The following is a 24,209-nucleotide window of genomic DNA, read 5'->3' on the forward strand; positions in this document are numbered from 1 at the left end:
TTGCCCTGTTTTAATATTGAAATGTCTCTGCAAACTTTTTCTTCATTTTATCTATTTTTAATGCTTGGAACAAGAATTTAAAAGAAGCTGCACAGGGAAGAGTGCGTGTTTAGACAAAACCAATAACATTTAATGAGGTGTTTGAGTCTAACTTTCTAACAGGTGAACTGACAACCCAAAATGAAAGCCAGCCCCGGAAAGATCAGCCAAATACGGGCTGTGGGAAGGCGTCAGCATGGCTTCAGCTTACACTGCAGCATGCCGGGCCTGGGATCCTCCTTTTCCATGGGCCCTCCAGTGCCTGGTGTTTCATGAAGCATCTCTGGGAATGTGAGGCGGTGCCTCCAGCACTACCCTGGCACCCAGGGGACCTCATCCGGAAACACAAAGCTGCTCAGAAAGCAAAAGCACACACTGCATCAATCTGTCATTATATCATCTATCATGTATGCACTGTTGTAAGGAAAACTAGATCCAGCCTACCCAAGCGGAGCTGAAGGCTCCTTGCCCTCCTGGGAGACGCAGAGATCCAGGGGATATAAAGCTGCTGCAGATAAGTGTTGTGTCTCTGAGCAGGGGAGTTCATGCTGTGGGAGCAGATCCACAAATCCCCCAGGCTTCTCCCCAGCACTGGGGGACTCTGTTATTATTTTCAGTGGGAGTCAGAAATCCCAGACTGGAATTGGTGGCAAGTGTCCGGTGGGGCTGGAGGAAGGGAGCTGGGTTTGCTGGGAGGACAGGCCTCTAAAGCAGGTGCCATGGAAGAAAAGGTCGCTTTGCTGATATTAATGACGATGCAGTTTCCTGCCAGAGCACCAGCAGTGAGGAATCCAGAAGACCCTCTTCAAACAGGACCAGGACCAGGCAGAATGCTGGTGTTCTCAGGCCACCTGCATTTCCCACCCAAGGGCCAGCTAAACAAAAAGCTCATTTGTATCCATTTAATCAGCAGCACTGCTTTCAAATCTCTTCCTCCCCCTCGCTCAAGAAAAGCCTGGTGTCCCTTCGCAGTATCTCTGATATCCAGGGGACTGCAAAGTGTTTTAGGGGAACTGCTACGGGAGTTGTATTTAAGTAAAAGTTAATTAAACAGGTGTTAAATGAAATGCAGCCAGGGACAGAGCAGGGGGAAACAATGGCTACACCACTTGCCAAGCCTCACCCATGTGTTTGAGTATAAAAGCTGGTTTTGAAGAGGGCAAGCACACTGCCAGGATGCCCATGTTATTCTAATGTGCTTCCATGAGCTTTCAGGGTCCCGAAGCTGCCAAGTGGGCACAGGACGGGAGGGAGCTCAGTGGATCTGATTATCTTCTCCCCAGGACATCGCCTCCGGCAGCCTCTTGCCCCAGGCATGAACTCGTCCCCTCCTGACCCAGCAGATCCCAACACCAGTTGAGTCATCCTGACATTTAACGGTGCAGACCGGTTGGCTATGGCTAATTATTGTTGCCCCATGGGAGGGACCTCACCAAAACTGAAGTCCAAGTACTTTTTAAAGCTTCTTTCTGTTCCAGGTCATTTCTTCAAGTGCTAGATGCATGCACGCAACATAAGGAGAAAGCTGCGGATGACTCCAAGATGCTATTAATGGTGACCAGGCAGCACTTGTTTATCAGATAATGTTTTCTGAGAAGTTTTCAAATCATTGGGAAATCTCAGATGAACTTGAGATGTGTCTCTGGAGGCTTACCTCAGCTGGGATACATGTCTCTGGTTAGGTAGTCAGGATGGGCCAGACCCATGGTAAATGGATTGCGCTCTTGCATGAACCACAGTTTTATTAAGACTTCCTCATGGCAATGGGCTGTGGAGATATGTTGGGTGTGAATCTCACGGGAGGGTCAAGAGGCATGAAAACCCAAAGTAAAATGCAAAAGGGCTAAAAAGAATCCCTTTGATTATGCAAAACACTACACATAACTGTCTTGGGTTTCCTCATGTCTCATATTTTCTTCCCTACTTTTCCCTTGCTCCCTAGTTTTGGTTTGCTCTCGATGTGTATTGCTCGTCTGAGGCTGGGACCAGACAGTGGCACCACGAACCTCAACAGCAAGCTTTTGCTTGGCCAATTCTCCAGCATTAGCTGCTTTTCAAGGCCATTTGTTCTTCAGTATAAAGCCTTTTTATTTTTATTTTCCTAAGGGAATTGATATGGCAATGCTTTCAGGATTGCTGCCAGGGAAAGAGCGTCCCTATTGCTCCTTCATTACCATGACAGCTATTGGGACCTTTGCTGTGTGCCTCAGTATCTTGGCTGCAGTTCCCGAGACTGAACAATCTTTCCAAATGCAGGGAATTCCCTTCAGATAAAGGGAGAGGGACAGTGACAGGAAAGCTTTGACTGCTATTCCTCAAATGTGTATCTTCATGCTCTCCCAGGCAGCTGCAACCACCACTGGTGTCAGTTGGCACCTCCATACTGACTCCAGCTGGCTTCAAATCAGCCCAGGATACAAAGGCCAATTGAACTTTTGGTAGTACCAGTTTTACAAGTGCAGATGCAGAAATCACAATGCACAGAAATCAAAATCTAGGAGACCTTCACTTTTCCCCTTCTTAACTCATTTATGGGCCTTACACCATGAAAAATGCATTACTGGAGAAAAAAAGATGTGCAAATACTGAGCATCATTAAAATACAAGTACCTCATACAAATGCAGTTAGGAAAAAGAGCTCCTACATTACAACTCCTCTTAGGGAAGGGAGAAGCTGTTAGTGATCACTACAGTTCCTCCTCCCTGCAGCTCCTTGGCTCACGTTCTGGATAAGAGGAGCAGAAGTGCTCTGTCATCTGCTCCGTCACCACCCTGACCTATCCTGAATCATTGCTCGGTATCTTGCCTGTCAGTGCCATATACTTTGCACTCCAGACACTGTCTCTGGAGCATTTATTACTCAGAGACCTAATTGCTTAGTGCTCCCTCAGTCAGTCACAAATGCAAGACATCAGAAGACATCTAAGAATCCAGCTTCTTTGAAACCCCAAGCTATGAAGACAAAGAATGCCTTTTCCCAGGAAAACCATAGCTATGCTACTTAACGTTTATGCCATAAAACCATCTCACATTCTTACTGTAAACAAGGATGACTTTGCGTCAACAATGATGTCTTCCTTTTGTAATGCATCAGCTAAAGGCTGAGCTTGGGTTTGTGACCAGGGAAGGTGTGGTGTGGAGCTAGTGCACTTCCCGGTAACTATGCTTGACCACATTAGTAAGCAACACGCATCCTGCGTTTCCCATGCACTGCTCAACGTTTCACACGCAGATCTTTGCTTTCATCTAAAAAACATAACATGGGTGGGATTTGTTTACACTGGGTGGAAGTATGTATTAAAGCCAAGCCGGCAACCACAAGTGTTAGAAACTGGCAGAAAGGGCAACAGCTGTTATGATGCAAAAGTACGTATTTGCTCCAAGACTCTGGCTAGAAAACCATCAGAGAAATCCAGACTGATTCATGCTCTGCACCCTCACCAGATGACTTCCGATAGAGTAACGCCAACTTTCCTGCAGAAGCCTGAACCCTGATGGCATGCTGGCTCCCTGCTGGGCAGCTGATGCATGCAGGGCAGTTCCTGAGACCACGGTGCTGCGACCATGCAAGTTCTTCCTTTGCAAATTAAACGTGTACTGCTTTGAAGAGAAATTTCCTTTAGATAAGTTTCTCTTTAATCAAAGCACAGCACTTAAGTAAGAGATTAAACTTATGGTTTAACTACTGCATCAACAGTTGAATCACAACGGCTGAGCAAGCAACCAGTGCCAGACAGTCCTTGTTCCCAAGGGTGCCTGGGGAGCCACAGGGAACCAGGTGAAACCAAGCAGGAGTGCTCAAGGCTCTAACACCTGCACTGCCAAATCCACCCAGTGACAGTCCCATGGCAGGGCCAGGAGAAGAATTCCCTCTGTATTTGCAAGTGGGAAAAAAATGCTCCAAGCCTCATCCCTCTCACCTGACGCAGAACAAACCTCATTTTAGAGACAAAAGGGAAGCAGAAGTTGCTCTTCAAGTCCTGAAGACTTGGAAATGTGGTCTGAAGTTTGAGCTCATCAGGAGACTCCACAAGTTAACTTACAATCTTTAAGCATGCTTCTCCCTCAGCAAGAGCTTCCAATTCATCTTTCAGAGGATTAGGAAAAGATGGAGAAACACTTATGCAGGGTTTCTTTGAGCATCCAATTCAGGTTTCTGTGCTTTGTGTGTGATATTAAATGAACATAATACGCTGCCTGAAGAAGCTTTCCACTATCATCTGACCTGGTTTTGGCTGGGATAGAGTTAATTTTCTTCCTAGCAGCTAGTACAGTACTTTGGGATTTACGATGATGATAATGTTGATAACACACTGATGCTTTAGTTGTTGCTAAGCAGTGTTTGCATTAAGTCAAAGCCTTTTCTGCTCCTCATCCCACCCCACTGATAAAGAGGCTGAGGGGGTGCACAAGAAGCCAGGAGGGGACACAGCCAGGACAGCTGACCTCAGTTGACACAAGGGATATTTCATGCCATATGACCTAATGGTCAGCATATAAAGTGGGGGAAAAACTGGCTGGGGATTGGGTGGGCATCAGTCAACAGTGGTGAGCAATTGCATTATGCATTGCTTGTTTTGTATATCCCAATTCTTTTATTATTATCTTCATCCCCCCTTCCCTTTCTGTCCTATTTAGTTGTCTTTATATCAAACCACAAATTTTCCTTTCATTTTTTCCCCCACTTCTCTCCCCCATCGCACTGGGATGGGGGCAGTGAGCAAGCAGCTGCGTGGTGTTGAGCTACCTGCCGGGTTAAACCACAGTATCCTCCAAACACAGTTGCCCAAAATAAGAAAGGTAAAATCATTTCCCCTAAGAAGTTAATAAATATTAAAAAGCACCACAGATTGATGGGGTGGTTCAAATTTCCCAGGATTTGCAGTTGTTATTGCCATATCTCAAATCTCAGCAAAAGACTTCCCTCCTTACCCCTCCCAGCCATACATTCCAGTATTTCATTGCTAGCAGTAACATTTTTGGGTGCTTCTCCTAATTATATCTAGCAGTATTCTCAGAATCAAGCACCAGTCCTAGATATATCAGTATCAATCAGCAGTACTCATCCACTACATCCAAATGACTTGAGTCGTGCCTGCAAGCTCAGACAAGATGTGAATCCTCAAGGAAAAAAAGCCAGTCAATCAGCCTGTGGGATTTTATGCAGTCCGCTCAGTACTGGGATGGGACAGGCTTTCCCTCTGCAAGGTGACGCTACTGCAAGTCATGGCCACCATGGTCAGGCCTCAGCTCCTGGCTGGATAAGCACCTTCACAGAGGTGAACAGTGATCCAGTTACTGTAAAAAGGAAAAAAAATGGGCTGCTCTATAGGGAAGAGCAGCAACCCTCCCAGAATGTCATCAGAGCAAACACAAATCCTAGCCTTTCAGGAATGAATGGAGACTTCTTGTGAATATCTGTTTTGAATAAAATCTGCTCCAGGGTGATTTGATTTGTTTCATTCTGCCAGTAGCAGAACAAACTCAGGAGCTTCACACGTGATCAGTAACTACCATGAGCAGAGCGAGCAAGACCACGCTGGCGCCAGAGATGAACTTCATGCTTGTGTTACACTCCCAAGACGTCATTGTTCCTTTGAGGCCATGAATAGAGTTTGGGGGAATTGGCTGCTATTTTTGGGGGGTAGCATATTTTTTCCTCTTAGTGCTTATAACAAGACCTCTACTCACAGTAGTGCCTGCAAACTCACCCAGCCAGGAGGGAATGTCTTGAGCACGTTGCACAACCAGACCACAGGCAACAAAGCCATCAGCAGACAACCCCCCAAACCCTTCAGCACAGACCTGAGTGGGATGGGAGAGGGCCAAACACCAATCTCATCAGATTAACTACTTGGCAACTGCTCTGCCTTCCCTATCTGATGGGGTTTGCCCACACAGCTCACACAGACCTCTATGCACTGCCCACGTGTGCGTGTATAACCACCTCACCCTGTGTGAGGCTTCAGCATCAGCACTAGTGGCTGAGGTCCCCAAGTCCAGAGAGGCTGCGAAGCCCCAGTTGGGTGCTTCTCCATTGTTTGAGGTGACACACTGCCAGCTCCCACAGTCAGCAGTGAGCTCCTGTACCCCACAGCTGCCTGCATCTCCCGGCACGATGCTGGCTAACTGCAAACAAGCAAATGCTGGCAGAAACCAAACACTAAGGGTGCCACGCACACATTCCCACCTAATTATGTCCCTTTGGGTTGCGCCCTGTGGAATTTGGATGAATTGCATTAAGGAGACAAATGAGTAATAAAGAAATGCAAGAATCTCCCTGCTTTTGTCTCCCGCCTCCTTTTCAGTCTTGCATCAGCTTTTTATTCTCTCCCTCTCCTTGCATTAACTTCAGATTCCCTCCCTTGACCTGCAATTACAGCACAGAAACCTTCCCAGCAATGCAATGATTTCTCTGGGCACCCCAGCTTGAGAAGTTTACTGCCCACACTGGATTTATGCCATGTTTGTTTAATGGCCCAGTTAGGAAACTCAGAGAGTGGGATCTGCAGGTGGGGTATGCACAGATCAGAGCAAGACCTGGCAAAAGTGCCTGGGAGCTCTCTAGCCTAAACCCAGTGCAGCATCAGGCTGTGTTGCTTCCCCACCATTCACAACAAAAAGGGGAGAATATCGCTTCCCCTTCTCTGTGAGAAGTATCACACATTTCAGTAGGGCTACACAGGGAGCTGAGCTGCAGACACCCAGCCTCAGGACATGGTCAGCCATGTAGCTGACTTGTTTCTCCATGGCATGCAATGGGCCTCAGCCCTCAGGAGCAAGCTTTGCCTCCTCAATTTCTCTCATTGCTGTGAAAATGTCTACAGCCCTTGTAAACCAGTCCATAGTTAATCACATGAAGCTCACAGGCTTTGCTAGTGCTGACATTCCTGCTCCTCCACTTTCTGTTCCTTCTATCAGAACAGTATTCAGATGCTGCAGAAAGCATCAAATGCATTTTTCTTAGCTTTATAGAAACAGAAGTTCTCCTGCAGGACTCTCTGACTACTTCAGTTTCATATCACATTACATGGAGCAGCACAACCAACACAGAAGAACACAGAATCAGGCTCACAGTGAATAAGTATGAAAATCAGATATGAAGGAGAAGATCCATCAACCCTCCCTACTCCATTTTCAGGTGGTGGCCAAGCAGGCACAGCAAAGAAGAGCTCTGTCATCTGGCCACCAGACAGCATTAAAGAAGTGACAAACCCAAGCACCTGGCTCCAAACACACCAGTGCAATTTCTTCTCCCATCTCCACAACTCATGACTTACTTTAATGCTATTCAACAATCCCCTTCTCCAAGCTCCAAACCAAGACTTGAACTTATTAGAGGGAGTAATGCCTCTCAGGGCAGAATGCAAATTTAAAACACTTGTCCCAAATAACAGGAGGTAGTAATTAGGCTCCAGCACTTCCAAAGCAGCATCTCTCAGCTACACCCTTTCCTGCACTGCTGCACAGATGTAGGACATGTACCATGGCCATACTGTTAAAATGCAGATTACAGGAGGGTGGATTTCTTTATCTGTTTCATAAACCAGCTCCTCTCTTTTGATTTTCCTCCTCCTTCACTCTGTCCTCTTGCCTATGAGCTTTGCTTCCTGCCCCTTTTCCTGGTGCCACTGTTTTTTTCTTTTATCTTCAGGCTATAGAATCATAGAATCACAGAATAGTTTGGGTTGGAAAGGACTTTAAGATCACCAAGTTCCAACCCCTCTGCCATGGGCAGGGACACCTCACACTAAACCATCTCACCCAAGGCTACGTCCAGCCTGGCCTTGAACACTGCCAGGGATGGAGCATTCACAACTTCCCTGGGCAACCCATTCCAGTGCCTCACCACCCTCACAGTAAAGAACTTCCTCCTTATATCCAATCTAAACTTCCCCTGTTTAAGTTTTAACCCGTTACCCCTTGTCCTGTCACTACAGTCCCTGACGAAGAGTCCCTCCCCAGCATCCCTATAGGCCCCCTTCAGATACTGGAAGGCTGCTATGAGGTCTCCACGCAGCCTTCTCTTCTCCAGGCTGAACAGCCCCAACTTCCTCAGCCTGTCTTCATACGGGAGGTGCTCCAGTCCCCTGATCATCCTCGTGGCCCTCCTCTGGACTTGTTCCAACAGTTCCATGTCCTTTTGATGTTGAGGACACCAGAACTGCACACAATACTCCAGGTGAGGTCTCACAAGAGCAGAGTAGAGGGGCAGGATCACCTCCTTCGACCTGCTGGTCACGCTCCTTTTGATGCAGCCCAGGATACGGTTGGCTTTCTGGGCTGCGAGCGCACACTGAAGCCGGCTCATGTTCATTTTCTCATCGACCAACACCCCCAAGTCCTTCTCTGCAGGGCTGCTCTGAATCTCTTCTTTGCCCAATCTGCAGCTGTGCCTGGGATTGCTCCGACCCAGGTGTAGGACCTTGCGCTTGTTATGGCTGAACTACATAAGGTTGGCATCAGCCCATCTTACAAGCGTGTCAAGGTCCCTCTGGATGGCATTCCTTCCCTCCAGCTTCCTTATATAGTTCTCTCTCCTTCTCTTAGTTTTTCCTTCCTTTTGTTATCATCTTCCCTTTCTCACAGTTAAACAATGTCTCCTTCCTCTTCCATGAGGTTTCCTGCAAGGCCATTTGCATTCTCTCTCGGTCACATCAAATAGGTGATTTCAGTTTAGCAGCAACCAGGGAAACACCTCAGATATCCTCATGGCATCAAAGCCTCCTGCCGCCTCCATTCACAAAGTCCCACTGAACTCTTGTTCTGCTAAGCAGAAGCTCACATTCACCTTGCAACAAAGTGATGATCTAGTGTGAGGCACCCCTGCCCATGGCAGTGGGTTTGGAACTAGATGATCTTAAGGTCCTTTCCAACCCAAACCATTCTGTGATGGGGTGTATGAAGTGCTGCCATCATCCCCTGCCACTGAGCCATTTCCAAAGCCACCCTCTCCTTCTGCTCCCACTGATAACGTGTCTTGTCAATTAGGACATTACTAACATCACACCATGCATCTCTTCAGGCCAGAAAGGGCAGCGCTCCTGCTTTTGCGATGCAAAAAATAAAGTAAGTGAAGGATGCTGATGCTCTGGATCCCTGCACAGCTACAGGATGAGGGATGAGCTTAGGGCTGCAGTGAGGACCAAATGCCCCAGGTAAAATAACTGGGCCACAAGTACCTTGCCCCGCTACTGCCTGTGCCCTCAGGGAGGAGCAGAAAGTTAAAGACTACAAGTCTTTCTGTGGCTTTTAGAAAGTAGACATGGTCATTATAATCCAATTAAAATACCTTACAAATATGCTATAAAGTTAGCTCTGGAATCAGTGAATGGTCATGCATCTCCTCAAGCACAGGATTTATGTTTTATGTTTAAGAAACTCTACTGTTACGGTAAACCTACAAAGAACATGACCTATTGGGGTAAGGATTCTTTCATACATCCACACTGCTGTTTTAAAGATGGGCTGAAACTGAAATTCCAGGTAAGTCAACCTAGAAACAGATGTTTTCAAAAAGGCAGATGGAAGCAGAATGAGCATGGTTCTATGCATTAGTTTTTCACTCTCACATTGTTTAAGATAGACTTTGTAGGGAAAAACATCTCCAGACCCTCTAAATTACTCTTGGCCAAAAGTTCATATGCTGTGAAAGCAGAGGGGAAGCAGCTCTGCACCAATTACACTGACCCAAAGCTTCAGAACTTGTTCTTCAGGTCAACCAGGAAATTTATTACAGCAATGTATCAATTGCAAGGTTTTTCTAAAGCTCATCTTTCAAAAATTTATCTTTTTAATTTTAATTCGTCTGGAAGTTTACTTGCTCCTTGACTTTCGAGACACCAGTCTGCACTTCAAATCCCTCTGCAGCCACCACGACAGCTAGAAAGCCGCTTTGTTTTAAACCAAAAAGCCATCCTGTGCCCCTGCCACACCCCACCCAGGAGCCTCATGATGCCTTGGCTCTGGTCCCATGTGCTGCAGACACAGACATTTCCCAACAAGAGATGCAAGGGTGCTGGGGGAAAGAGGGCTGGTTGCACCCCCAAGGGAGGGGCAGTGCTCTCTGGGCTGTGCTGTGGCAGCAGAGAGGGTTTTGAGGGAGGCTTGTTCCCACAGTCACTAGTGCATCCCTACTCTGGGGCCTGCAACCTCCTCCCACCCAGCCCAGGGCTGATATCACATCCTTCCAGCCCAGCATCCTTTCCCAAAGCTGCGGGAACTGCTGTAATGCAGCTACTGCCACATCTTAGCTATGACATCCGGCCACTCCACTGCCCAGCTCCTCCTCGGGGCACCCTGTCTGGAATCAGTTGGCAAATAATGCGAGCAAAGGACCGCATTCTCTCTGCCTCTGAAAGCACCCACCCTGCCCTCTGCTGCACCAAACCACCAGAAAAACAAACAGTGTACGGGTGCAGCGCAGACATCTCCAGCAGGAAACAAAGCACAGAACTCACTCTATTTTAATCCCATCAAGGGTCTTCTTGGAAGCAAGGCAGAGCCCGGCTGTGCAGAGTTAAGAATGAAACCCTATTTTTAGCCTGTCCCCGGTGAGGTAAGTGCGCGTGAGTCAGACGCCGGCGTGGGATGTTGCATAAGACGGGGCCTGTGCCGCAGCTCCCGGCGCACGGGGGTGCGAGGAGGATGGAGGGAGCCTTCCCTCGCCGCTTCCTGGCATTGTCATTTCAAGACAGACCCTTCATGGTATTTAAATGCAGGGTTTTTTCTTCATCACCCCCCCCCTCCCCCCACCCCACCCCCCCCGAAAAATTTAATTAGAAACAGCAGTAGGCTGGTTATGTAATGTGATTAATTGCAGCATTAGAGTGAAAAAATATAGGGCATACAGGTCTTAAAGATTCACATGCAAAGTCATGTGTGGGAGTGAGAGAGACAAGGGTGCAGTGCAAGACTTATCTGTTTGATTAGGTGCTTTTCACGCAGTAGTGATTTATTCCCTGAGTAATTTAATTGGAGTAATCTGCAGATAGCTAAGAAGAAGGGAGCAAATAAACATCCAGAAGATAATGGAATAAAACTGCTTTCACAGCGTCTGTAAAGGTTAGAGCTGTACCTTGCTACCAGGATGTTACCCTCCGCAGCAGACCTGCCCCTTAGTAGCACTCACACCAGCAAAACTGAGTTTTTCCACTGAGTCATGATTAATGAACTGCAGACACATGCCTGCAACTAACTTTCACTGTGCTGGAACTTTATCTGAGGGAATAGCTGAACCTTCAGGACTGTTTTTTTCCCCCCTGCCTTTTGTAAACCTCTCACCAGGGAAGACCTGAAGCCCAGGCTGGCATTTCCTCCTGCCTGTGACCTCCAAACACCCGACACTGACGGGTGCAGCTCTGTAACTGCTGTACTCTCCATGGCTGTTCATTAAATTCAACCTAGTTCGATAATGGCAGAAGTCACTGGCGTATTTGATTGCTCAAGTGTCCTATATGTCGATGGGCTAAGTGAAGGCATGTCTTCATTGCAAAACAACAGACTGTCTGGGTCTGACTGAGCAGCCTCACTGCAGAACTGAGCTCGGCGGGGCACAGTGAGGGCTGCTGAGATTTGAGAAGGCACATAGCTGGATGTATTTTAGCATGTCAGTTCTTCAGATTGAAAGAACTGCTGTTAATATTCATGGAAGGGAAAATGAAAAGGCACTGGAGAAGGGAGCTCGTGGCAGGGTACCACGGATGTCTCAGCAGGTTTCTCTCTTACTGGGAAGAGGAAGGTTCGCAGCCTAAGTATGGCTGTTCTTATACTACAGATTATTCTCCAGGAGTGTCTTGATGCTAGCTACCCCTTAAACTCAAATGTAAGGCTCTGGTGAATGAAGAAGTCTTAATTTAAGGCAGGCTATGAGTAAGTGCCTGTGCTTCCTCTGAGGTGAAGGCTCTTGGTGAGCTCAGTCTGGTTCTAGTAAGCTTCATTACTGGTAACCTCAGCTGAAAAGCCATGGTTGGAAACAGAAAAACCTCTAGCCTTTACCCCTCCTGGATAAGAACTTTATTTTGCCACCGCCATGCCATGCCCTTGCAGTGATTTCAGAGGCTGCTGCTTCTGGATTTGTCAAGCAGCAAAATGCCAAGATTAATTTAAAAGCAGCTTTAAAATCACCTTGAGTTTGCATCTGTTTGATTGCTTTACTAATAGGAAAAACACTAAATGATTCATATTAGAAAAACGGATTAAAACAGTCCTCTAAGGCAGGCCTGGTGCGAACTCTGAATGAGGGCACTTGATGAAAGCAGAAATACCCTTTGACAAGGCTTCCAGTCTTACTGGAGGTATAATGCAGAGGAGAGGGAACTGGCCAAGAAGTCTCCAGCCATTAGCTGGGTTTGTGCAGCTATAGAGCACTGCAATATTCCTCAGCAGCTTTCATGTGTTTCTAAAGCTTTCCTCACCCTGCACATGATAGCTAAGCATGAAGCACATCCATCAATTTAGCATTTGACTTCATCGGGCCCAGTGCATGCGTTATGTATCACTTGGGCATGCTTTCTTCCTTAGGCAGAACCTATTTGTAGACAATTACTCGGCCAGATCCTGAAGATGCTGCTCACTGAAACTTTCCCTGGAACCATTTTCCAGTGGAAACTTTCTCTTCTCGTAGAAACTGGACAAAGAAAAACTGTTCATATCTGTCAATGATATCTAAGCACACAGTAAAATATCTCTTGAAGGAATCAAGATCGCAGCTCATACAATTATGGACAAACTAAAATCAAGGGCACCTTTACTGAAGCTCATTAAAAATATCCTTTGTACCGCTCTCCTACGTGGCACCCAAAGCCTCCTGAATACAGCAGTCTAATGAGAATGCAATGAGGGGTTTTTCTCCTCCAGTATTTTTCTTTTCCATACCTAGCAAATGTCATAGTTTAATTAAGGGATGTCAAAGGCACAGAGAGCTGCCCTGAGATAATCGTCGCCTGCTGCTAGATAAATGCTGAGGTGAAGACAGGCAAGAACAGCTATCATGCAAACGCTAAATTATGGAGGGAGGGCAGAGTTCAAAACTGGAACTGACAAAACCTTCATTTTTAGAGGTGGGCTGAAGCAGAAGCTGCTTTTGCTGGCCTTTGCCAGTGGGCCCCTTGGCCCCAGGTTCCTGTCGCAGCCATTCCTGAGCTCACCAGCTGTTCTTGTGCCTCTCCTTGCTCCCACATTGCCCCTTGCAGGGAGATTCACTCTGAAGTATCTCCCAGTGTCCTGCGGGCAGAGTGTCTTCAACATCATGTACACACTGCTGACACTGCCCTCATGTTAGAGCAGCAGGCTGACGCTGCTGCATGAGCCCTTAACTAAGGCAGGAGTGCCGGACCCCGGCTCCCACTGCTCTCGCAGTCACCACACAGCCAGGAGCCCTCTGCAAAGCACTGGCTGAAGACCCGACCTCAAGCCATTTAAATTGCTGCACAGGTTCTTACTGACTTCCTTCAGGACCTCATGACAGCCTTTAATTTAGTCTTTCAAAGCACACGTCTGTCTTTATTAATATTTACCAAACCTCTTTCAGTCTTTTGACTCTTTGCTATACAACCTTTCATGATTCTACTAGATGAAGTTTTCTTCATCTAAAAGATGAAGAAAACCAACCCACCCCAGCTGCCTGCTCCTCTCTCCTGGTGCCTGTGCTTGCTTTCACAGGATGGTTGTCTTGCTCCTTTCGCTTTTTCCACATAGATCAATATTGATCCAATCGTTCCGGCAGCAGTTTTGCGCTAACGGCTGTCTCCATGCTGCGTCCTCTGATGAATCCATGACCTGCAAACTGTCCTTTTTTCTTGTTGCCCTTGTCTGGGTTTATTCCATTAGTTCACAGTTCACTTCACAGAACATTTTACTAGAGGGGTAGTCCATGTTTATTTCACCAGTTACTCCCATTTCTCAACTGCAGAGCTAACAGCACACCACCTTACAGGTTCCCTGTATCTTCAAAATTATCTCAAAATTAATATACAGGTACTGTATTTCCAGCAAGTATTTCCTTTTAATGGAAATCATGACCTAAAAATAGCTTGCTGTTCTACCCCAGAAGTTCATCAATGCACAGTGTTGTGAAGATGGCCAGGCAGGGCTCAGGTCAAGTCTCAGTCCCCCTGTTCCTGATGAGCAGAGCACCAGACACACAGAAATCGAAGCAAATGCCTCTATGGAATTGTGACACTTCCTAGAACTTCCCCACAGTGCTGTAGACAATGCAAGCATGGGGCTACAGCATTTTCAGACAGCATAGGTCAAGCAAGATGGATAATTTTCCTTTGATCATGACTAATTTCTGACTGCACCATTAACAAACAGCTGTATTTTGACTGACTTTGATGTATACTTTACCTGGCCCATTGATGAAGTTCAAGTGGGTCCACACCACACAGAGGTCCCTGGGGTGAAGGGTTCATAAAATAAGAAATTGTAAATAACAAAGAGGAGCCAAATGAATTCTTTCACACTGAAAACCAGCATACGTCTTCTGAGCCAGGAAACAAAAGGATTTCCATAAAATTCCTCTACAAAACTATCAATCATTTCATTACCATGAAACAAGCTTCATAAAATATTCTGGGGTTTTACCAATAAGCTCTGCTAAAACTAAGTCCCCATATTGCTTAATTGCACTTATTAGCAAGCCAATTGTCTGTCACATTTATTTTGCTATGCAAGCCATGCTCTTAAGAAAGGGCATGCAATTTTTAATCAAACCTATGATACTTGCTGCTAGACAGACATTTGAAGGGCACAACTTTACCCAAACAAGAACATTCATCATAGCTGGACACAGACAGACAAGAGGTGGCTGTATCTTGTTATATGAAAACATAGGGTTGTACAAAGATTTCTCCCCTCCATCACACTCTGACTGTAATATATTTGCAAACCTGCTTGATGGACCTCCAGCTCAATCCAGGGCTGACTCGTAGCAGCACCTCTTAGGTTCCTGCCCAGGTGCAGGGAGTCACTGCACAGCAGCAACTGACAGCCAGCACAAGCTATAAATCACTGACAGAAACCCAGATTTAACATCCACCTTATCTTTAAGCAGGAGTTGTAGCAGAATGCTGGGAATACCAAATCCAAGGCTTAATGCGGGGGGCACTGCGGTATGAAGTTTCCCCTGGCACATCGACTGTTTTCACTAAGGACAAGACGTGGCAGGCAACAGTCCAGAGGCATCCATTCCTTCCCGCGATGCTCTGCAGGCCTTTGTGGGTGCCTCATCTCCCAGGGAGACACGGAGCGTGGCTGCTGTTACCATGGCTTTGGAAGAGAGACCTTCAGCAAACACACAGCGCTCGCCAATAAACGCCGCTGTCGACACGGGCACCTCTCTTGTTAGCACCGCCGGATGTGCCGGGGCCACTGCTCTGTGGCAGCCTTGCACCTTGCAGCTGCAAAGGCCTCTCTTGGAATTCTCCCGTACTTATACACCTCCAGTAACCTTTAGGCTCAGAAATGTAAGTTAACATTTCCACCTGTATTCTACAGTTTGGCTTTTATACAGGTTCAACTCCACATAACCCACTGCTGTCATTCAGTTAGGCCCAAGATTAATTTAATCCATTTTTCACTTCACTGGGGTTACTTAGAGACAATTTTCAGCAGAATATGAGTTCTCAGCTTTAAAGAAATGCCCCATGCTTCTTACTAAACACTTTTTTTTTCTGTTTCCTGACAAGGAGGTGAGTGAACCATGGGACTAAGGGAACCTTGTTTCTTGCAAACCTGGAGACTGCTGCTCATGCCCAAATAGTGTAACACTGCTACTCCTTTCCTAGCTGGGACAGCTGCATCTCTTGCTCCTTTGTCACCTACCTATTTCATCAAAATGCAACTCCACACCTTGCTTTGTAACATGTGCCCAGTCCCAGCCCAGAGGGGCTCAGTGAGGCACAGGCAGAGGTCACATCAGTATTGCCTCGCTCACAGAAGCGTTCTCCAGTGGACTCTGAACTCGCTGCTTGCTGTCACGCTCCCCGTGCAGTTTCTTCGATGGTGCCTGTCAGTGAGGTTTCTTGGGTCACAGATATCACAGTTGAACTGTTCTTCCAGACATTTATCTTAATAACCCATGCACATCTTTAGCATGCCGCCCTGCTCTTATTACTTCCATGAATATACCACGCAGGACTGATACACCTATCACAAAGGTTGTCTAACATTTTCCACCATAAAATAATTGTTTTAAGTTGTTTACAGCTTTGAAAAGCTTCATTGGTTCTTTCAACTGAGAAAGCGGGGTGTGTCAGGGATCTTTCATCCATGGTAAAACAGTTCTAAAAGTGTTTCTTTGAAAGATCTAATGCCACCATGCTTTGGGACCGCAGCTCAAAAATCTGACAGTGGAAGGAAGGGTGAGCTTTGCCATCTTTATGGTGAAGCAATCAACCTGTGGACAGCTGGTAAGTTCCCAAGAAGCTGCAGCTTGCATAGTATCTCAGCAGAGGCTTGCTAGGTGCTCCCAGCTAAGTTCCCCAAGGGGTTTGTGTACATGAGGCCCAGCAGGATCTCCTCTGCAACTGCAGATGGTCCAGGCTTGGACCAAGCACTTGGGCTGAAGATAGGACACTTAACCCCCTTGTGTTCTCAGCGATCCTTGAGGATGGAAGCTGCCCTGTTTGAGAACCAGGAGAACAACATGTAGACTTGTGCTCAAGAAACTGCCATTCGTTTCTCCACAAACTCATTTTTCTGCAGGGAGTGGTAGGGCTGGAAAGAAGATCGGGAAAGGCCAGGCAAGGACGTTAGGAGAAGCAGCCTTGAGTGGGGTGGGCAGAGGAACAGTTTGAAGGACAGACTCCCGATGCCTGCCAGCTCCCTCCCAGAGCTTGGACCAGGTCCTAGGGTTTCCAACTCCCACCGCTCCTCCACCATCTGCGAGTGTCCACGAAACCTCCTGGCAGGCCATCGTCGCTTCGCTGACAGACACGCTGGCGCAGCTGTATTGCCCCTTCACTCCATCACCACTTGCTGTCAGCTCCCGGGGCAGCTGAGCTGGAAGCACCCATACGCACTGTGCAAAAGGCCAGGAGAGCATGGCTGGCTGTGCCCAGTGCTGAGTTTGAGGCTTGTGGGGCTTTTAAGGCCTCGGGCCACACATCAAGTAAGGAGGGTAAAGCAGAACACTGAGTACTTGGCTCATTAAGTGAATACCATCCGCTCACCCAATGAGACAGGGCTGCCGCACAAAAAGCAGATTAATGTAACAACGCTTCAAATTCATGCCCAAAGATCAGCCAAATCCATCTCACAAAGCATCTCTTCAAGTTTCAGTCCTGGATTTTGCAGCCATGGAAGTTGCCTTCTCAGGACTGTGCCATGTCTGTGTGTTAAAATCATCTGGGGCTTCCCTGGGCCGGCTGTTGTACACAGGTGGAAATAATATGACCCAGGAGCCGTCTGGATGGGGAGGAGAAGGGGAGCACAGAGGTACAGCTGGGAGCTTTGCCATGGGCACTGCGATGCTGCTCGGGGAGGCAGCAGTGACCAAGTGCATGCATCCTTACGCTCCTCACATGCACGGGAGAGCAGCTTACACTCGCGTGTAGATGTGAAGAAGGAAGCAACATCCGTTTTACACGGTTTCCCGGAGCTTCCCGAGCAGGATGCTATCGCATCGGCCGAGGCCAAGCCCAGCACATCCACCGGCCCTCCAGGTGCACGATTCACGCCATTTCTGTTCCATGACGAGGGGAAGGAGGTGAGTAACCGCATCCGTGCGGGAAGGGGCAGGGGCGCGGGCCCGGGCCCGTGCCTGGCGCCTGGAAAGCCGGGGCACTGCAGCCGGCCCTGGGCCTGCGCCCGGCGCTGAGTGACACGAAGCGGACGGGGCGGGCCTGCGGGCCGGGCTCCCCCAGCGTGTCGGGCCGCGTGCGGGGCGGGGCGGCGGGCGGGCCCGGCCGGGCCATGCGGAGCGGAACGTGAGCGGGGGCTCCGACCCGGGCCGGGAGCGGGAAGGGCGGAGGGAAGGAGGGGAAGCGCCGCCTCCCGTCCCCATCGCGGCGCGGGGGTGAGCGCACGGGGCCGGGCGGGCGGCCAAGGCGTGTCGCGGGCGGGCCGGCAGCCAGGGCCTCCCCCGCGGGCAGGGCCGCGGTCTGCCCGTGTCCGCCGGCCTTCCTGCCGCTCCCCGCCCCCGGTGGCGGCTGGCAGCCGCTGCCGCGGGGTTTTCCAGCCCGTTCCCCTGCCTCGGGGGCGGCCGGAGCCGGCAGGGCCGCGCTGGGGTGCTGCAGGAGGGGAGTCAAACGGGGAGGAGCGCCCTCACAGCGCCCCGGGCCGCAGGGCGCCCTGCCCGTCCGACACGGCGCTGCTGGGCAGGATGTGGCGGAGCATCGCGGGCAGGTTGTGGGGGGCCCGCAGTGAGCAGTGCGGGGGGGGACGCCGGAACGCAGCCCCCAGGCAGGTAGCCGCAGTCTCGCCCTGCATTAACGCCCCGTTCTTGCACCCGCGGCCGGCTTTCTGCCGAGCCTTCGCACTCATTTTAGGATACGATATAAACCCAGCACCCCGGGAGTCGCGCAAGTTAGCCCGAGCCGGGGACGGTCCCGTCCCGGAGGAGGAAATGGCACAGCACGGCTCCGCCAGACTGACCCGGGCTCCCCAGTACCCTCGGCTGGGAACGTGCCTGCTGTGCTGAGCATGGGCCCGGCTTTGATGTTCGAGTACAGTCGTGCGGAGCGTGTTCTTTTGGAAGTGTTGAGCTCACCTTTTGCTAAGCACATTCCCCAGAGATTTCAGGAGGTGCAGCAGGCAGTTAAAATAGAAGAACGTGTGAGACCTTGTTCTCTCCAAAAGGCCTGAGCAGACACTTGCATAATATTCAAATGTTATCCCTGTAATTACGTTAAGTTTTACTTTTCACTGTAAAAAAGTTCGGTTAGAACCTGGCTTTGCACAACTGGCATCCCTGCTTTTTAACGTTTTGTACTTCATATTCCACTTAAAAGCTTTTAATTTATTCATTAAAAGGACTTTTCCAGGCTGTCATCTGGCAGTTTGTTATCTATCAGTGCGGAACTGCATTTACCCGTGAGTCTAACTGATCTGCTTGAGTTGGGCTTGCAAAAATGATGTGATTTTCCAGACTGAGTCCTTGTATTGTGGTAGGGCTCATATAGCTGGAACCTCATGGGAGATGGATGGCTACAGCTTCACGTCCGATGTGCTGGTGTCCATTAGTAGCAGTCCGGGCTTGCCGTAAATGCTGCTTTTGCCCCAGCTGACGCATTAGCTTGGTTCATCAGAAATTGGTAACTTAGCACCATTGCTCAATCAATGCCTTGCTTCCTGTTAAGAAAGAAACCTTTCATGGTTTTTAACTCAGTGCCTCCTCATCTGCTCCAGGTATTGTATTTCCCCAGTATAATCCTGGGGGGAAAAAAAAAGGAAAAAGAAAACAGTTCCATCTCATCTTAAATAAAATATGCTTAATATATAACTGATGCCTTATGTAAACCTCCTTGAACACTGACAGTGCACAGCAAAAGCATTTGACATTATTTCTCCTTAAAACAGTATGTAATGCAGTTCAAATGTGTTCATGTTTGTTCCAGTAATAAGGGAAAAGGAGATGATCGTTAACAAGAATCAAGTGAAAAAAACCCACAGCACAGTCATTTTCTAAGTCAAACATACAAGTTGTGCCAAGCCAAGAGGGAAGAGATCTCCTGCCGTATTTTCACGTGTCTGGGCTGTTACGGGGTTTTGGAGGAGCTGTCACAGCCTTTCCTATGCGCAAGAACCGCTGGTGGATCAGCACGTGGCTGTGCCTGGGTTGATGTCCCCTCCACGAGGGTACATGAGGAGCCCTGGGGATCTGCCTGGGGGATGCTCCGTGCCTCCCTTCATGCACTAGGACCTTTGAGGGGCCTGGCCAGTCCCTGAGTTTGCTACACAGCATCGGGCGACACACAAACCCCAACTGACACATTCTGAAATGAATGCAGAAGGAAACAGAGCTGGTGGAGCTGAGTTTATTTTGATTCTTTTCCCTGTAGCTGTAGCGTTTAAAATGTGCACTTAAGAAAGCTACTTTTGCAGAGGTCTTGTAAGGTAAATGTGTAATGTGAAAAAGGAAACTTAGTGCTATGTGGGGCTGCTTACTTTAAGGCTTTCTTTTAAAGTGTTTCAGCAAATGGTTACTGTAAGTAACAGTGATTTTTCCAAACACATTTGGAATGTTTAATTGTACCAGTTCCTCTCTTTGATAACCACTTTTTTATAGTACAGGTATTTTCTGGGACTAGAACTGGTGGCTCTTGTGACAGTGGCATATTCAGAAGGAAGCAAGGTGGATCTGGCACAGCTGTGCTCAGACTCACTATGGATCTCAGCACTTCTCTGTGGTACCTGGTGCCTTCCAGCCAGCAAAGTGACTAATAGTGAACAGTGCTGGACAGCTGAAACAAACCAGGGTTGATGTACTGTGAAACTCCTTCTCTAGAGCTATTGGCACCTATAGAAGACAAACTGTTAACATCTGCTAATTGCACAAAAAGTGGATCAGTTGTGCACCTTCGTATTGAGCAGGAAACCTTTTCGATAGTGCAAGAGGCAGCAAATCCAAATACCAACAGCACCGGTGCAGGGAGGTGGCAAAAGCCTTCAACATCCCATGCAAGGAGTCTCCCTTCCCACTGAAACATTTGTGGAAAAGAAATTGGTAGTACAGGAATGGAGTAGTAAGTCAGAAAAGGTCTACAAAATATTTGACCATTTCATATTTATATATGAATATATATATTAAATATATATGAATACATATATTATGCTGTGCAGCTTATAGGCAAAGTGTCAGACCAATGCAAATTAACACTGCTGAGTCATGGCCAGAGTGAGGGGAAAAAAGTTAATTTAAAATGTGGCCTGAAAACTAACACGAGGGAAAAAAGAAATCATCCTGCAGCTTTTGAATTTCGTATGGCATGTGCACAGTTAGGGGACAGTAGACCAGGAGAGATACTATGAACACTTCCACAATTTAAACACTTAAAAAGCCAGAATTACTGTCAATAGGGAAAAAACAGCAAAACTATTTTTCACCTCAGCATCATTCAAGAGCTTAAAAAAACCCCTCCCCAACTTCTTAAAAGCAAAGGTACGGCAGAATAGATGGGTAAAACCGATCTGAATAGTAGCAGAACCAGCAGCACTGGCTTTATTTTGTATAAAATAAGAATGTATCAAGGAGCGGGACATAACTATTGAAGTCATTCTGGGTTAATTTCTCTAAATACTTCAGGGTTTATTCTGCAGAGGTTCAGGTTTAAGACACTAAAACCACACACAGAAGGCATGTCCCTGCAGGAGGGTTTATCTTAACCCCGGTTTTCCCAGCGTTGAGGATGCAGGAGAGTGTTTGCCGCTCTGGTGGCAATGGGGAGAAATGGTGCTTTGCTAGTCCAGAATAACAATTTTTAGCTTTCCATGAAATTCCCCCTGCCCATCTCTCCGGGGACAGCATGGCCTCTTTTCCAGAAGAGGAGGACAAGGCTGGCTCAGAGGAGTTTGGTGGTAGGGGGATGGATTTGGAGCGAGGGTTATCACTGTCCTGTGCAGCTCTGTCCTGCACCCATGGTCGTCAATGCCTGTGTCCCACTGGTGCTACACCTGCTGTCGGGAGGGGTGCAAAGTCCTCATCGTCACTCTGGCGTCACTCGGGCATTTATCTTCAAAGGCTTTGGTTGTTACAGAGCTAAAATGGGGCAGAGGGAGGGAGGTGGGAATGAGGACTTTGGGCTGAAACCGTGGCCACACCACCAGGACTACAACCCACAGCCTGTTAAGGCCAGTGTTGAACTTGTGTTCAGGGGTGCTTTGCCAGCTCCCTTGAACTTGTATGAGCGCTCTTGGTTGTCAGTCCCTGGCACAGTTCTTTGCTTAAATTCCTGTCCCAGTTGTTCTGGTGGCTGGGGTTTAGAAATCTTTGAACATTTGTTGTTTCTTAGTGAATGCATCCTTCCACTTGCGCATTCTCCTACCTTTACCTCTTAGTTTCAGTGAGGCCACCTGAGGCGAAGGCTGGCAGGGAAGCATTCCCAGCAGGAGGCTGGGCAAAGGCTCTGACTCCTAAGTGGGTGTTAGGAAACCCTAAGCATTCAAATGAAGGACGGGAGTAACCGCTGTAGTAAAGTGTACGTTCTACCGATCATGGGACTTTTGGTTGTTTCCTATCTGTTTTTCAGTAACATTTCTGGTGGTTATAAAATGAGCAGTATTTATCTGACCCAGGAGTCAGAGACATTACCTCATTGTCATGGGGTCAGTGGCAATTAGACTGCAAAGACCAGCCAAGCATTGCCGCTGGGTACAATAGTCTGTGGCAGGCTTAACCTTTACGGTCACTGCTGCTGTGGAGGGACAGCCCTGTGGTGCCTTACAGCCCGCAAGGCCAGGCCTTATTCTAATAGCATGAGCAGAGCAGAAAAGGCCCTTTCCTTTCATAACCCACCCCAGAAGGCTTACGCATACTTATCAATATATATCTTAAATACTGTGATATATTCAGGATTAATGGGTTAATGGTTTGTATCAGTTCTGTCTTGATTTTGAGTTAAAAATTAAGTTAACCCCCCCCCCCGAAAAGGTGTAGTAATGATTGTAATGCGAGTACAATAGTTTATAGATGTCAGTCATCCCATAGTTGCAGTAAACATGATGTACGAAGGTTAAGAGCCAAGCCAGCAGCTATGTACAGCGTAACCAGCTCAGCAGGGAGAGGCAGCTGAGTTTAACCTGCTGCTGGAGAAGATAACTGCAACAGCTCGTGCTCTGGGATAGCAATGAAGGGGCCATACCTGCTCCTGCCTTCAGTGCCGATTAGCAGTGGAGCTGTGTGCTTGAGGGCATTTCAAACTGAAACCAGGTGCTCTTCTTTTCTGGAGGTGGCAACTTTGTATTTCTCATCTGTTAATACATGGTTATTCATCATGCATACTTCCTACTTGTATATGATAGACTTGAGTCACAGGTCCTGTGCAAGCCAAAACGTGGTAACTCTGAATTTGAGAGCAATTCACTTTCAGATAGCGTGTTTAATAGTCGCCCCAAACGAGACGGCTGAGCCACCAGATGAAGGACGTTGGTTGCCAGCTTCCCACTGTTATTCACTATTGACTGAAAGGGTTTGTCAGGCTGGGTGGGCAGGATGCTGCGGGAATGCATGCAATAGGAGCACTGCCTCATCCTGGCTGGCTGCCAGAAGGGCTTTCCTCCTCCATGTTGTCACCGGTCCCTCTGATTCATTCTGTCTGCCCAGCCTGCTCTTGCATGATTTCATGCACCACCTCTGGCTTTTTTGGTTCAGGAAAATTTAATGTTCTACCTGTGTAATTTTCCACTACATAAAATCTGTGTTTTGGCATAGGCTGATATAACCCCAGTCTCCCAAAGAAAGAATCTGGAAGAGAGGTTAGGGGGATAGCACTGTAGGTATTTTACAGGCATGTAATCTTCCCTTTTGCTTTACAATTCTGATTGCTTGAAATTAGGGTGAGGATGTGGGTGAGGAGCAAGACTTCTCCCTACTGTCCTGTCAGTCTGAGTACTGGACCCACAGAAAGACTAGGAACTAGGCTCAACAAAGGTCTGAAAAACAAAAATAGGAGCATTTCATTTCTCACCTTGTAGGCACCAACTCAAGCCCCAGGTTTGGGGTCTCGGTTCCTAAGCAGTCAATGGGTTCTATAGGAGAGACAGGAGAGCCTCCTGCCGTAGCTGGCAGAGGTGTAGCCTCTGGCCACTGCCTGACATGGTCCGGGGCTGCTTTTCCCACACTGATTCATGACTGGGAGCCCTGCCCAGGGCGAGGCGGGAAGTAAACCAGAGTACATGCTGGGCAGCAGCATGGAAGAGCCACACAAAGCACTCCCAGTGGGAGTGGGAGAGCACTCCCAAAGTGGGAACCGGGAGGAATGCCCTTTCATGCCTGGGGAAGATCTTAATCATGTCCTTCCAGGTAAAAGCTCTAACTGGGAAGCTACCCCTGAGATAGGAGCGCCTTCATTCCTCCTTGTATGTGTACTCCTTTGAGCCCTGTAACAACACTTCATTGCTACCCAGGTGAGAAGATCAGGTAGCACAGTGCCCTGGGGTGCAGCAGCCTTGCTGTCCGTGCCTGATCCAGGCAACAGGGAAATACTTTGATTCAATATTCACTAAAACAG

This window comes from Lathamus discolor, chromosome 7 (genome assembly GCF_037157495.1).
Source record: "Lathamus discolor isolate bLatDis1 chromosome 7, bLatDis1.hap1, whole genome shotgun sequence".
Taxonomy (NCBI): domain Eukaryota; kingdom Metazoa; phylum Chordata; class Aves; order Psittaciformes; family Psittacidae; genus Lathamus; species Lathamus discolor.